This window comes from Barbus barbus (assembly GCF_936440315.1).
Source record: "Barbus barbus genome assembly, chromosome: 36".
NCBI classification, from domain to species: Eukaryota; Metazoa; Chordata; class Actinopteri; order Cypriniformes; family Cyprinidae; genus Barbus; species Barbus barbus.
The window spans coordinates 7,458,331-7,471,791 of record NC_136714.1 but is presented as its reverse complement, the minus strand read 5'-3'; positions in this window follow the sequence as shown (position 1 = coordinate 7,471,791).

The following is a 13,461-nucleotide window of genomic DNA, read 5'->3' as shown; positions in this document are numbered from 1 at the left end:
AAATTACATTTCATGAGAAAGAAACATCTTTCATGTACTTAAGCTTTACTCTTAAAACTGCATAAACCAACTTTCTCGTAGTGAGAAAGAAGCTTTTCAGCATGTGTTCCCTCGAATTCTCTTATATTTGCAATAAACACAGCATTAGTGTTCTTAGAAGCTCTAAATAGCGATTTTGTGCATTGAAGCTCTAACATGACTTGTTCTGCAAAAAGCTCCAAAACATGAAAATCTGTCTTCTGCATTGCAAATAACATTACATTTCATGAGAAAGAAACATCTTTCATGTATTTAAGCTTTACTCTTAGAACTGTATAAACCAACTTTCTCTTACTGAGAAAGAAGATTTTCTTTGCTTAGTTGCATTAAACACAGCATTAGTGTTCTTGGAAACTTTAAACTAGTGATTTTCTGCATTGAAACTTTAAAATGACTTCCTCTGGAAAAAGCTTCCAAACATGAACATCTGTCTTCTGCATTGCATATAACATTACATTTCATGAGAAAGAAACATCTTTCATGTACTTAAGCTTTACTCTTAAAACTGCATAAACCAACTTTCTCGTAGTGAGAAAGAAGCTTTTCAGCATGTGTTCCCTCGCATTCTCTTATATTTGCAATAAACACAGCATTAGTGTTCTTAGAAGCTCTAAATATCTATTTTGTGCATTGAAGCTCTAACATGACTTGCTCTGCAAAAAGCTCCAAAACATGAAAATCTGTCTTCTGCACTGCAAATAACATATTTCATGAGAAAGAAACATCTATCATATACTTAAGCTTTACTCTTAAAACTGCATAAACCAACATTCGCTCACTTAGAAAGGAGCTTTTCAGCATCTCTGCCCTCGCATTCTCTTCATTTTTTTAGTTGCACTAAACACAGCATTAGTGTTCTTAGAAGCTTTAAACTAGTGATTTTCTGCATTGAAACTCTAACATGACTTGTTCTGCAAAAAGCTCCAAAACATGAAAATCTGTCTTCTGCATTGCAAATAACATTACATTTCATGAGAAAGAAACAGCTTTAATGTATTTAAGGTTTACTCTTACAATTGCATAAACCAACTTTCTCTCACTGATCAAGAAGCTTTTCAGCATCTCTGCCCTCGCATTCTCTTCATTTGCTTAGTTGCACTAAACACAGCATTAGTGTTCTTATAAGCTTTAAACTAGTGATTTTCTGCATTGAAGCTCTAACATGACTTGTTCTGCAAAAAGCTCCAAAACATGAAAATCTGTCTTCTGCATTGCAAATAACATTACATTTCATGAGAAAGAAACAGCTTTAATGTATTTAAGGTTTACTCTTACAATTGCATAAACCAACTTTCTCTCACTGATCAAGAAGCTTTTCAGGATCTGTGCCCTCGCATTCTCTTCATTTGCTTAGTTGCACTAAACACAGCATTAGTGTTCTTAAAGCTTTAAACTAGTGATTTTCTGCATTGAAACTCTAACATGACTTGTTCTGCAAAAAGCTCCAAAACATGAAAATCTGTCTTCTGCATTGCAAATAACATTACATTTCATGAGAAAGAAACAGCTTTAATGTATTTAAGGTTTACTCTTACAATTGCATAAACCAACTTTCTCTCACTGAGAAAGAAGCTTTTCTTTGCTTAGTTGCATTAAACACAGCATTACGGTTCTTGGAAACTTTAAACTAGTGATTTTCTGCATTGAATCTTTAAAATGACTTCCTCTGGAAAAAGCTTCCAAATATGAACATCTGTCTTCTGCATTGCAAATAAAATTACATTTCATGAGAAAGAAACATCTTTCATGTACTTAAGCTTTACTCTTAAAACTGCATAAACCAACTTTCTCGTAGTGAGAAAGAAGCTTTTCAGCATGTGTTCCCTCGAATTCTCTTATATTTGCAATAAACACAGCATTAGTGTTCTTAGAAGCTCTAAATAGCGATTTTGTGCATTGAAGCTCTAACATGACTTGTTCTGCAAAAAGCTCCAAAACATGAAAATCTGTCTTCTGCATTGCAAATAACATTACATTTCATGAGAAAGAAACATCTTTCATGTATTTAAGCTTTACTCTTAGAACTGTATAAACCAACTTTCTCTTACTGAGAAAGAATATTTTCTTTGCTTAGTTGCATTAAACACAGCATTAGTGTTCTTGGAAAGTTTAAACTAGTGATTTTCTGCATTGAAACTTTAAAATGACTTCCTCTGCAAAAAGCTCCAAAGCATGAAAATCTGTCTTCTCTATTGCAAATAACATTACATTTCATGAGAAAGAACATGAAATGTAAATAACATTACATTTTATGAGAAAGAAACATCTTTCATGTATTTAAGCTTTACTCTTAGAACTGCATAAACCAACTTTCTCGTAGTGAGAAAGAAGCTTTTCAGCATGTGTTCCCCCGCATTCTCTTATATTTGCAATAAACACAGCATTAGTGTTCTTAGAAGCTTTAAACTAGTGATTTTCTGCATTGAAGCTCTAACATGACTTGTTCTGAAAAAGGTCCAAAACATGAAAATCTGTCTTCTGCACTGCAAATAACATTACATTTCATGAGAAAGAACATGAAATGTAAATAACATTACATTTTATGAGAAAGAAACATCTTTCATGTATTTAAGCTTTACTCTTAGAACTGCATAAACCAACTTTCTCTTACTGAGAAAGAAGATTTTCTTTGCTTAGTTGCATTAAACACAGCATTAGTGTTCTTGGAAACTTTAAACTAGTGATTTTCTGCATTGAAACTTTAAAATGACTTCCTCTGGAAAAAGCTTCCAAACATGAACATCTGTCTTCTGCATTGCATATAACATTACATTTCATGAGAAAGAAACATCTTTCATGTACTTAAGCTTTACTCTTAAAACTGCATAAACCAACTTTCTCGTAGTGAGAAAGAAGCTTTTCAGCATGTGTTCCCTCGCATTCTCTTATATTTGCAATAAACACAGCATTAGTGTTCTTAGAAGCTCTAAATATCGATTTTGTGCATTGAAGCTCTAACATGACTTGCTCTGCAAAAAGCTCCAAAACATGAAAATCTGTCTTCTGCACTGCAAATAACATATTTCATGAGAAAGAAACATCTATCATATACTTAAGCTTTACTCTTAAAACTGCATAAACCAACATTCGCTCACTTAGAAAGGAGCTTTTCAGCATCTCTGCCCTCGCATTCTCTTCATTTGCTTAGTTGCACTAAACACAGCATTAGTGTTCTTAGAAGCTTTAAACTAGTGATTTTCTGCATTGAAACTCTAACATGACTTGTTCTGCAAAAAGCTCCAAAACATGAAAATCTGTCTTCTGCATTGCAAATAACATTACATTTCATGAGAAAGAAACAGCTTTAATGTATTTAAGGTTTACTCTTACAATTGCATAAACCAACTTTCTCTCACTGATCAAGAAGCTTTTCAGGATCTGTGCCCTCGCATTCGCTTCATTTGCTTAGTTGCACCAAACACAGCATTAGTGTTCTTAAAGCTTTAAACTAGTGATTTTCTGCATTGAAACTGTAACATGACTTGTTCTGCAAAAAGCTCCAAAACATGAAAATCTGTCTTCTGCATTGCAAATAACATTACATTTCATGAGAAAGAAACAGCTTTAATGTATTTAAGGTTTACTCTTACAATTGCATAAACCAACTTTCTCTCACTGAGAAAGAAGCTTTTCTTTGCTTAGTTGCATTAAACACAGCATTACGGTTCTTGGAAACTTTAAACTAGTGATTTTCTGCATTGAATCTTTAAAATGACTTCCTCTGGAAAAAGCTTCCAAATATGAACATCTGTCTTCTGCATTGCAAATAAAATTACATTTCATGAGAAAGAAACATCTTTCATGTACTTAAGCTTTACTCTTAAAACTGCATAAACCAACTTTCTCGTAGTGAGAAAGAAGCTTTTCAGCATGTGTTCCCTCGAATTCTCTTATATTTGCAATAAACACAGCATTAGTGTTCTTAGAAGCTCTAAATAGCGATTTTGTGCATTGAAGCTCTAACATGACTTGTTCTGCAAAAAGCTCCAAAACATGAAAATCTGTCTTCTGCATTGCAAATAACATTACATTTCATGAGAAAGAAACATCTTTCATGTATTTAAGCTTTACTCTTAGAACTGTATAAACCAACTTTCTCTTACTGAGAAAGAAGATTTTCTTTGCTTAGTTGCATTAAACACAGCATTAGTGTTCTTGGAAACTTTAAACTAGTGATTTTCTGCATTGAAACTTTAAAATGACTTCCTCTGGAAAAAGCTTCCAAACATGAACATCTGTCTTCTGCATTGCATATAACATTACATTTCATGAGAAAGAAACATCTTTCATGTACTTAAGCTTTACTCTTAAAACTGCATAAACCAACTTTCTCGTAGTGAGAAAGAAGCTTTTCAGCATGTGTTCCCTCGCATTCTCTTATATTTGCAATAAACACAGCATTAGTGTTCTTAGAAGCTCTAAATATCGATTTTGTGCATTGAAGCTCTAACATGACTTGCTCTGCAAAAAGCTCCAAAACATGAAAATCTGTCTTCTGCACTGCAAATAACATATTTCATGAGAAAGAAACATCTATCATATACTTAAGCTTTACTCTTAAAACTGCATAAACCAACATTCGCTCACTTAGAAAGGAGCTTTTCAGCATCTCTGCCCTCGCATTCTCTTCATTTTTTTAGTTGCACTAAACACAGCATTAGTGTTCTTAGAAGCTTTAAACTAGTGATTTTCTGCATTGAAACTCTAACATGACTTGTTCTGCAAAAAGCTCCAAAACATGAAAATCTGTCTTCTGCATTGCAAATAACATTACATTTCATGAGAAAGAAACAGCTTTAATGTATTTAAGGTTTACTCTTACAATTGCATAAACCAACTTTCTCTCACTGATCAAGAAGCTTTTCAGCATCTCTGCCCTCGCATTCTCTTCATTTGCTTAGTTGCACTAAACACAGCATTAGTGTTCTTATAAGCTTTAAACTAGTGATTTTCTGCATTGAAGCTCTAACATGACTTGTTCTGCAAAAAGCTCCAAAACATGAAAATCTGTCTTCTGCATTGCAAATAACATTACATTTCATGAGAAAGAAACAGCTTTAATGTATTTAAGGTTTACTCTTACAATTGCATAAACCAACTTTCTCTCACTGATCAAGAAGCTTTTCAGGATCTGTGCCCTCGCATTCTCTTCATTTGCTTAGTTGCACTAAACACAGCATTAGTGTTCTTAAAGCTTTAAACTAGTGATTTTCTGCATTGAAACTCTAACATGACTTGTTCTGCAAAAAGCTCCAAAACATGAAAATCTGTCTTCTGCATTGCAAATAACATTACATTTCATGAGAAAGAAACAGCTTTAATGTATTTAAGGTTTACTCTTACAATTGCATAAACCAACTTTCTCTCACTGAGAAAGAAGCTTTTCTTTGCTTAGTTGCATTAAACACAGCATTACGGTTCTTGGAAACTTTAAACTAGTGATTTTCTGCATTGAATCTTTAAAATGACTTCCTCTGGAAAAAGCTTCCAAATATGAACATCTGTCTTCTGCATTGCAAATAAAATTACATTTCATGAGAAAGAAACATCTTTCATGTACTTAAGCTTTACTCTTAAAACTGCATAAACCAACTTTCTCGTAGTGAGAAAGAAGCTTTTCAGCATGTGTTCCCTCGAATTCTCTTATATTTGCAATAAACACAGCATTAGTGTTCTTAGAAGCTCTAAATAGCGATTTTGTGCATTGAAGCTCTAACATGACTTGTTCTGCAAAAAGCTCCAAAACATGAAAATCTGTCTTCTGCATTGCAAATAACATTACATTTCATGAGAAAGAAACATCTTTCATGTATTTAAGCTTTACTCTTAGAACTGTATAAACCAACTTTCTCTTACTGAGAAAGAATATTTTCTTTGCTTAGTTGCATTAAACACAGCATTAGTGTTCTTGGAAAGTTTAAACTAGTGATTTTCTGCATTGAAACTTTAAAATGACTTCCTCTGCAAAAAGCTCCAAAGCATGAAAATCTGTCTTCTCTATTGCAAATAACATTACATTTCATGAGAAAGAACATGAAATGTAAATAACATTACATTTTATGAGAAAGAAACATCTTTCATGTATTTAAGCTTTACTCTTAGAACTGCATAAACCAACTTTCTCGTAGTGAGAAAGAAGCTTTTCAGCATGTGTTCCCCCGCATTCTCTTATATTTGCAATAAACACAGCATTAGTGTTCTTAGAAGCTTTAAACTAGTGATTTTCTGCATTGAAGCTCTAACATGACTTGTTCTGAAAAAGGTCCAAAACATGAAAATCTGTCTTCTGCACTGCAAATAACATTACATTTCATGAGAAAGAACATGAAATGTAAATAACATTACATTTTATGAGAAAGAAACATCTTTCATGTATTTAAGCTTTACTCTTAGAACTGCATAAACCAACTTTCTCTTACTGAGAAAGAAGATTTTCTTTGCTTAGTTGCATTAAACACAGCATTAGTGTTCTTGGAAACTTTAAACTAGTGATTTTCTGCATTGAAACTTTAAAATGACTTCCTCTGGAAAAAGCTTCCAAACATGAACATCTGTCTTCTGCATTGCATATAACATTACATTTCATGAGAAAGAAACATCTTTCATGTACTTAAGCTTTACTCTTAAAACTGCATAAACCAACTTTCTCGTAGTGAGAAAGAAGCTTTTCAGCATGTGTTCCCTCGCATTCTCTTATATTTGCAATAAACACAGCATTAGTGTTCTTAGAAGCTCTAAATATCGATTTTGTGCATTGAAGCTCTAACATGACTTGCTCTGCAAAAAGCTCCAAAACATGAAAATCTGTCTTCTGCACTGCAAATAACATATTTCATGAGAAAGAAACATCTATCATATACTTAAGCTTTACTCTTAAAACTGCATAAACCAACATTCGCTCACTTAGAAAGGAGCTTTTCAGCATCTCTGCCCTCGCATTCTCTTCATTTGCTTAGTTGCACTAAACACAGCATTAGTGTTCTTAGAAGCTTTAAACTAGTGATTTTCTGCATTGAAACTCTAACATGACTTGTTCTGCAAAAAGCTCCAAAACATGAAAATCTGTCTTCTGCATTGCAAATAACATTACATTTCATGAGAAAGAAACAGCTTTAATGTATTTAAGGTTTACTCTTACAATTGCATAAACCAACTTTCTCTCACTGATCAAGAAGCTTTTCAGGATCTGTGCCCTCGCATTCTCTTCATTTGCTTAGTTGCACCAAACACAGCATTAGTGTTCTTCAAGCTTTAAACTAGTGATTTTCTGCATTGAAACTCTAACATGACTTGTTCTGCAAAAAGCTCCAAAACATGAAAATCTGTCTTCTGCATTGCAAATAACATTACATTTCATGAGAAAGAAACAGCTTTAATGTATTTAAGGTTTACTCTTACAATTGCATAAACCAACTTTCTCTCACTGAGAAAGAAGCTTTTCTTTGCTTAGTTGCATTAAACACAGCATTACGGTTCTTGGAAACTTTAAACTAGTGATTTTCTGCATTGAATCTTTAAAATGACTTCCTCTGGAAAAAGCTTCCAAATATGAACATCTGTCTTCTGCATTGCAAATAAAATTACATTTCATGAGAAAGAAACATCTTTCATGTACTTAAGCTTTACTCTTAAAACTGCATAAACCAACTTTCTCGTAGTGAGAAAGAAGCTTTTCAGCATGTGTTCCCTCGAATTCTCTTATATTTGCAATAAACACAGCATTAGTGTTCTTAGAAGCTCTAAATAGCGATTTTGTGCATTGAAGCTCTAACATGACTTGTTCTGCAAAAAGCTCCAAAACATGAAAATCTGTCTTCTGCATTGCAAATAACATTACATTTCATGAGAAAGAAACATCTTTCATGTATTTAAGCTTTACTCTTAGAACTGTATAAACCAACTTTCTCTTACTGAGAAAGAATATTTTCTTTGCTTAGTTGCATTAAACACAGCATTAGTGTTCTTGGAAAGTTTAAACTAGTGATTTTCTGCATTGAAACTTTAAAATGACTTCCTCTGCAAAAAGCTCCAAAGCATGAAAATCTGTCTTCTCTATTGCAAATAACATTACATTTCATGAGAAAGAACATGAAATGTAAATAACATTACATTTTATGAGAAAGAAACATCTTTCATGTATTTAAGCTTTACTCTTAGAACTGCATAAACCAACTTTCTCGTAGTGAGAAAGAAGCTTTTCAGCATGTGTTCCCCCGCATTCTCTTATATTTGCAATAAACACAGCATTAGTGTTCTTAGAAGCTTTAAACTAGTGATTTTCTGCATTGAAGCTCTAACATGACTTGTTCTGCAAAAAGGTCCAAAACATGAAAATCTGTCTTCTGCACTGCAAATAACATTACATTTCATGAGAAAGAACATGAAATGTAAATAACATTACATTTTATGAGAAAGAAACATCTTTCATGTATTTAAGCTTTACTCTTAGAACTGCATAAACCAACTTTCTCTTACTGAGAAAGAAGATTTTCTTTGCTTAGTTGCATTAAACACAGCATTAGTGTTCTTGGAAACTTTAAACTAGTGATTTTCTGCATTGAAACTTTAAAATGACTTCCTCTGGAAAAAGCTTCCAAACATGAACATCTGTCTTCTGCATTGCATATAACATTACATTTCATGAGAAAGAAACATCTTTCATGTACTTAAGCTTTACTCTTAAAACTGCATAAACCAACTTTCTCGTAGTGAGAAAGAAGCTTTTCAGCATGTGTTCCCTCGCATTCTCTTATATTTGCAATAAACACAGCATTAGTGTTCTTAGAAGCACTAAATATCGATTTTGTGCATTGAAGCTCTAACATGACTTGCTCTGCAAAAAGCTCCAAAACATGAAAATCTGTCTTCTGCACTGCAAATAACATATTTCATGAGAAAGAAACATCTATCATATACTTAAGCTTTACTCTTAAAACTGCATAAACCAACATTCGCTCACTTAGAAAGGAGCTTTTCAGCATCTCTGCCCTCGCATTCTCTTCATTTGCTTAGTTGCACTAAACACAGCATTAGTGTTCTTAGAAGCTTTAAACTAGTGATTTTCTGCATTGAAACTCTAACATGACTTGTTCTGCAAAAAGCTCCAAAACATGAAAATCTGTCTTCTGCATTGCAAATAACATTACATTTCATGAGAAAGAAACAGCTTTAATGTATTTAAGGTTTACTCTTACAATTGCATAAACCAACTTTCTCTCACTGATCAAGAAGCTTTTCAGCATCTCTGCCCTCGCATTCTCTTCATTTGCTTAGTTGCACTAAACACAGCATTAGTGTTCTTATAAGCTTTAAACTAGTGATTTTCTGCATTGAAACTCTAACATGACTTGTTCTGCAAAAAGCTCCAAAACATGAAAATCTGTCTTCTGCATTGCAAATAACATTACATTTCATGAGACAGAAACAGCTTTAATGTATTTAAGGTTTACTCTTACAATTGCATAAACCAACTTTCTCTCACTGATCAAGAAGCTTTTCAGGATCTGTGCCCTCGCATTCTCTTCATTTGCTTAGTTGCTCCAAACACAGCATTAGTGTTCTTAAAGCTTTAAACTAGTGATTTTCTGCATTGAAACTCTAACATGACTTGTTCTGCAAAAAGCTCCAAAACATGAAAATCTGTCTTCTGCATTGCAAATAACATTACATTTCATGAGAAAGAAACAGCTTTAATGTATTTAAGGTTTACTCTTACAATTGCATAAACCAACTTTCTCTCACTGAGAAAGAAGCTTTTCTTTGCTTAGTTGCATTAAACACAGCATTACGGTTCTTGGAAACTTTAAACTAGTGATTTTCTGCATTGAATCTTTAAAATTACTTCCTCTGGAAAAAGCTTCCAAATATGAACATCTGTCTTCTGCATTGCAAATAAAATTACATTTCATGAGAAAGAAACATCTTTCATGTACTTAAGCTTTACTCTTAAAACTGCATAAACCAACTTTCTCGTAGTGAGAAAGAAGCTTTTCAGCATGTGTTCCCTCGAATTCTCTTATATTTGCAATAAACACAGCATTAGTGTTCTTAGAAGCTCTAAATAGCGATTTTGTGCATTGAAGCTCTAACATGACTTGTTCTGCAAAAAGCTCCAAAACATGAAAATCTGTCTTCTGCACTGCAAATAACATATTTCATGAGAAAGAAACATCTATCATATACTTAAGCTTTACTCTTAAAACTGCATAAACCAACATTCGCTCACTTAGAAAGGAGCTTTTCAGCATCTCTGCCCTCGCATTCTCTTCATTTGCTTAGTTGCACTAAACACAGCATTAGTGTTCTTATAAGCTTTAAACTAGTGATTTTCTGCATTGAAACTCTAACATGACTTGTTCTGCAAAAAGCTCCAAAACATGAAAATCTGTCTTCTGCATTGCAAATAACATTACATTTCATGAGACAGAAACAGCTTTAATGTATTTAAGGTTTACTCTTACAATTGCATAAACCAACTTTCTCTCACTGATCAAGAAGCTTTTCAGGATCTGTGCCCTCGCATTCTCTTCATTTGCTTAGTTGCACCAAACACAGCATTAGTGTTCTTAAAGCTTTAAACTAGTGATTTTCTGCATTGAAACTCTAACATGACTTGTTCTGCAAAAAGCTCCAAAACATGAAAATCTGTCTTCTGCATTGCAAATAACATTACATTTCATGAGAAAGAAACAGCTTTAATGTATTTAAGGTTTACTCTTACAATTGCATAAACCAACTTTCTCTCACTGAGAAAGAAGCTTTTCTTTGCTTAGTTGCATTAAACACAGCATTACGGTTCTTGGAAACTTTAAACTAGTGATTTTCTGCATTGAATCTTTAAAATGACTTCCTCTGGAAAAAGCTTCCAAATATGAACATCTGTCTTCTGCATTGCAAATAAAATTACATTTCATGAGAATGAAACATCTTTCATGTACTTAAGCTTTACTCTTAAAACTGCATAAACCAACTTTCTCGTAGTGAGAAAGAAGCTTTTCAGCATGTGTTCCCTCGAATTCTCTTATATTTGCAATAAACACAGCATTAGTGTTCTTAGAAGCTCTAAATAGCGATTTTGTGCATTGAAGCTCTAACATGACTTGTTCTGCAAAAAGCTCCAAAACATGAAAATCTGTCTTCTGCATTGCAAATAACATTACATTTCATGAGAAAGAAACATCTTTCATGTATTTAAGCTTTACTCTTAGAACTGTATAAACCAACTTTCTCTTACTGAGAAAGAATATTTTCTTTGCTTAGTTGCATTAAACACAGCATTAGTGTTCTTGGAAAGTTTAAACTAGTGATTTTCTGCATTGAAACTTTAAAATGACTTCCTCTGCAAAAAGCTCCAAAGCATGAAAATCTGTCTTCTCTATTGCAAATAACATTACATTTCATGAGAAAGAAACAGCTTTAATGTATTTAAGGTTTACTCTTACAATTGCATAAACCAACTTTCTCTCACTGATCAAGAAGCTTTTCAGCATCTCTGCCCTCGCATTCTCTTCATTTGCTTAGTTGCACTAAACACAGCATTAGTGTTCTTATAAGCTTTAAACTAGTGATTTTCTGCATTGAAACTCTAACATGACTTGTTCTGCAAAAAGCTCCAAAACATGAAAATCTGTCTTCTGCATTGCAAATAACATTACATTTCATGAGACAGAAACAGCTTTAATGTATTTAAGGTTTACTCTTACAATTGCATAAACCAACTTTCTCTCACTGATCAAGAAGCTTTTCAGGATCTGTGCCCTCGCATTCTCTTCATTTGCTTAGTTGCACCAAACACAGCATTAGTGTTCTTAAAGCTTTAAACTAGTGATTTTCTGCATTGAAACTCTAACATGACTTGTTCTGCAAAAAGCTCCAAAACATGAAAATCTGTCTTCTGCATTGCAAATAACATTACATTTCATGAGAAAGAAACAGCTTTAATGTATTTAAGGTTTACTCTTACAATTGCATAAACCAACTTTCTCTCACTGAGAAAGAAGCTTTTCTTTGCTTAGTTGCATTAAACACAGCATTACGGTTCTTGGAAACTTTAAACTAGTGATTTTCTGCATTGAATCTTTAAAATGACTTCCTCTGGAAAAAGCTTCCAAATATGAACATCTGTCTTCTGCATTGCAAATAAAATTACATTTCATGAGAAAGAAACATCTTTCATGTACTTAAGCTTTACTCTTAAAACTGCATAAACCAACTTTCTCGTAGTGAGAAAGAAGCTTTTCAGCATGTGTTCCCTCGAATTCTCTTATATTTGCAATAAACACAGCATTAGTGTTCTTAGAAGCTCTAAATAGCGATTTTGTGCATTGAAGCTTTAACATGACTTGTTCTGCAAAAAGCTCCAAAACATGAAAATCTGTCTTCTGCATTGCAAATAACATTACATTTCATGAGAAAGAAACATCTTTCATGTATTTAAGCTTTACTCTTAGAACTGTATAAACCAACTTTCTCTTACTGAGAAAGAATATTTTCTTTGCTTAGTTGCATTAAACACAGCATTAGTGTTCTTGGAAAGTTTAAACTAGTGATTTTCTGCATTGAAACTTTAAAATGACTTCCTCTGCAAAAAGCTCCAAAGCATGAAAATCTGTCTTCTCTATTGCAAATAACATTACATTTCATGAGAAAGAACATGAAATGTAAATAACATTACATTTTATGAGAAAGAAACATCTTTCATGTATTTAAGCTTTACTCTTAGAACTGCATAAACCAACTTTCTCGTAGTGAGAAAGAAGCTTTTCAGCATGTGTTCCCCCGCATTCTCTTATATTTGCAATAAACACAGCATTAGTGTTCTTAGAAGCTTTAAACTAGTGATTTTCTGCATTGAAGCTCTAACATGACTTGTTCTGCAAAAAGGTCCAAAACATGAAAATCTGTCTTCTGCACTGCAAATAACATTACATTTCATGAGAAAGAACATGAAATGTAAATAACATTACATTTTATGAGAAAGAAACATCTTTCATGTATTTAAGCTTTACTCTTAGAACTGCATAAACCAACTTTCTCTTACTGAGAAAGAAGATTTTCTTTGCTTAGTTGCATTAAACACAGCATTAGTGTTCTTGGAAACTTTAAACTAGTGATTTTCTGCATTGAAACTTTAAAATGACTTCCTCTGGAAAAAGCTTCCAAACATGAACATCTGTCTTCTGCATTGCATATAACATTACATTTCATGAGAAAGAAACATCTTTCATGTACTTAAGCTTTACTCTTAAAACTGCATAAACCAACTTTCTCGTAGTGAGAAAGAAGCTTTTCAGCATGTGTTCCCTCGCATTCTCTTATATTTGCAATAAACACAGCATTAGTGTTCTTAGAAGCACTAAATATCGATTTTGTGCATTGAAGCTCTAACATGACTTGCTCTGCAAAAAGCTCCAAACCATGAAA